The following is a 3,080-nucleotide window of genomic DNA, read 5'->3' on the forward strand; positions in this document are numbered from 1 at the left end:
TTCTCTTTTGGCGTTTTCAAGTGATCTTGCAATGTTGCTGCAATTTGCTGCAATTTGCACTGCTATATAGGCAATTTGGAGCAAATTGTGCAACATAGGAAACATGAAGAGATCACCTCCTTTCGCACTTCGCAGAAACATTCGTATATCGCTCTTCGTGTCGAGCTGATATACAAATCTCTCTGTCTTCGATTGCAAACGTTGCAATGCAGTGATCCATCGAATAGTCTCTGAAGCGAGAAAGATCTTTACGGGACTGAGCTCAGTTATCTTGAGGGAATTTCCTGCTCTAGATGCGGCAGACCCTGCCGAACACGATGGTTGATAAGCGCAAGGACTTTCCCCAAGCTTTCCGGAGAGGTAAAAACGTAACTGGGAATGATAAAACTTTTATCATAAAAGTCGGAACGGTAGGTCAGGAGAGTTCCTGGCAGTGCCAGGCTGGGACCACAAAGCGGATTTCCCTGAATCAGTGTATTTCTCGCTCGCCATAAAATGGCCGAGCGCGGTGCATTATGGTCTCCACTGACCATCCAGCGCAAGTGACCAGTTTGCTCATCCTCAGTCTGATCAACTCGGGTACGATCGTTGCCAAGTTCTATAATCGCCGTTCAGTGTGCATCGCCAACCCCAAACTACAGGACATCGACAGCACAGCTTTGGTACCCTCATCCCCATCTTGAAATCCACACCGAGGGTCCGAAGCGTGCTGTCTTTGCGTGAAAGCAAAATCGATCGTTGAGGCAATCGGAAAATAACCGTTATTAGTCAACTGCGGGCTCTTCAGAACTCACCAGCGAGCGTATTATCGACAACTTATCGAAATCGAGATTATTCGTTATTTCGACACCTAGTTTTCGATATTAAGCTCGTTTATCGCCTTCGACAATGATTGTCGTAATTAAGTTGTCCATATCTACACATAGTAAATTGTAGCGTACTTTCGCCAACGTTGTCGAGAGAATGAGTATATTCGACGATTCCTTACTGTCTAAATTTCGACAGTATTTGTCGAAAGTCGCATATGTCGTCGCAGAGCGGCCGTTTTGACGACTTGTCGTTATTATTAGGTGAAGTTGTTTTCGACAGTTTGTCGAGGTTGTCGAAAGCGGACGCTCCGCTAACTTTATAGAGGGAGATACTTCCAGTATACACGTAGACCATGCTGACCGTTTACCGACGTTCACTATCCAAAAACCTGTGATTTTGAATCAAACTTTCTGTTGATTTTCATGATTTTCAGGCCTAAAACAAAAAATTTTCTAAATTGCCAATCTTGCACGCAGTGATATTGCACTTGCGCAAATTGCGCAATTTGCGAAGTGCAAGGAAAGTGCAATATAGAAAAGTAACACCCTGAATCTACCCTCAACTTTCTGTTCCCGCTCCTTAAAAGATAATCGACAAGGGTATCTTACCCCTACTTCTGTTCCCTTCATTCTTGTCTCTTGTACTAATTCAACGCCCCTCATAGCAAAATCTTCTACTTCAACATTTTCGACACTAAACTCATGAGACTCTAAAATCGGTACTAGTTCACGTTTGGAATCACCGGGCCCATAATAGTATGGCTGCTTTAGTGCGCCTTTGTCCTTAGCATACTCAAGAGGGTCATCAGTTAAGATGTTATCTATACAGTTCCATAGGATAACATCTGTCCGTCATAACGGCTCAGATTCCAAATATCGATTAATATCCCCATTTGAAAGTGCCTGTGTAAGTTCACCACATTTCTCTAAATTACCCACTATATTTGGTAGTCGCTTGTGTTTTTCTAGATAAGAAAAGAAGAATGTTCTTTTTGCAAATCCAGAAAGTTCTTCTGCCGCGTTCTCTGCCACTGGTCTTTGCGTATGTGTTCGCTTGAGATACTTCTCTATACCCTTATCCTGGTCAATTTCAGCAATAAAGGCACACTTACGCAGTGAAGAGATTTCCTGTAACACTCTACCACTCAAATTTGATAAGCCCTTCATTAGCTCATGTAATAGTGATGGACCATCACTGATGGTGTGCTTACATAATATTCTTTATCACACATTAGAGCTAGTAGGTATATGATGTTCATATTAGGTTCTCCTTCTGCAAGCTCTATATCCTGCATATCCTTTAATGTATCTATTATTGCCAATAATTTATTGGTGTGAAATTCACTGTAGCATAAAAATAATACTATATTATCATGGCACCATTGGGAATTGTGTAAATTACACAATTAAATTATATGATTAGGCTAGTTATTTCTTTGAAGGTTTTAAATCCGCTGATGGAGTTTATTAACATCAGGTTGTAGCCTATTTCAGAATATGTTAAGTAAAATCTACACCTTTTAAAGGCCTATTTCGCGTTAAGTAAGATCAATTTCGCAGAGTGAGCAATCATCCGAGCCAAGATATGCCTTAGTAAGATCAATTTCGCCAGCGCGCTCGATAGAAAAATCAATTTCGACGACACGTGTCATTAGTGCAATCAACTTGAATCAATTTCGCCGGCATCATGCCGGCGACATGTCTGAAGTAGGTTCAGTTTCGACGAAAGGCGAAATTGATTTCGCTCATAGTATATTCAATTTCGCTCGACGGCAGATTTTCGATCCCAGAACTACTCCGCGACATATCTTATCGAAAGAAACTTCCAACATGCATCTGGTGACTCGTGGGCGCCATCAGCAGTTGACAACGAGCCATGGTATGACTACAGTATCATGCAAGTGTAGCCGCGCTAACAATATAGTTAAGCACCACCATATGCTCACCAACACCTGCATATTGTCCTCACTGAGTGTGAGACATGTCCGGAACCCCGAAATGGAACAAAAGATCGTTGGCAAGAAACATAAAACAGAAACACATCATGAATTGAAGCACCAGAGACAGTCATTTTATAAAATCTCCTCTATTTTACTCAAGGCCAACTCGTACAAACTATCGGCGTTCTTCAGGCCAATTCTCTCAGACGGTCGCAACAGGGCTATTTTCCATCCACGGTTAGCCAGTAAGGTTAGCCTGCCAGAGACCCAGGTTCAATCCCAGCGCCCGGGCATTCTATCCAACCTTATCTTCGTCCACGCAACAAGGTCT

This window comes from Perkinsus marinus (assembly GCF_000006405.1).
Source record: "Perkinsus marinus ATCC 50983 genomic scaffold scf_1104296948516, whole genome shotgun sequence".
Classification (NCBI taxonomy): Eukaryota; Perkinsozoa; order Perkinsida; family Perkinsidae; genus Perkinsus; species Perkinsus marinus.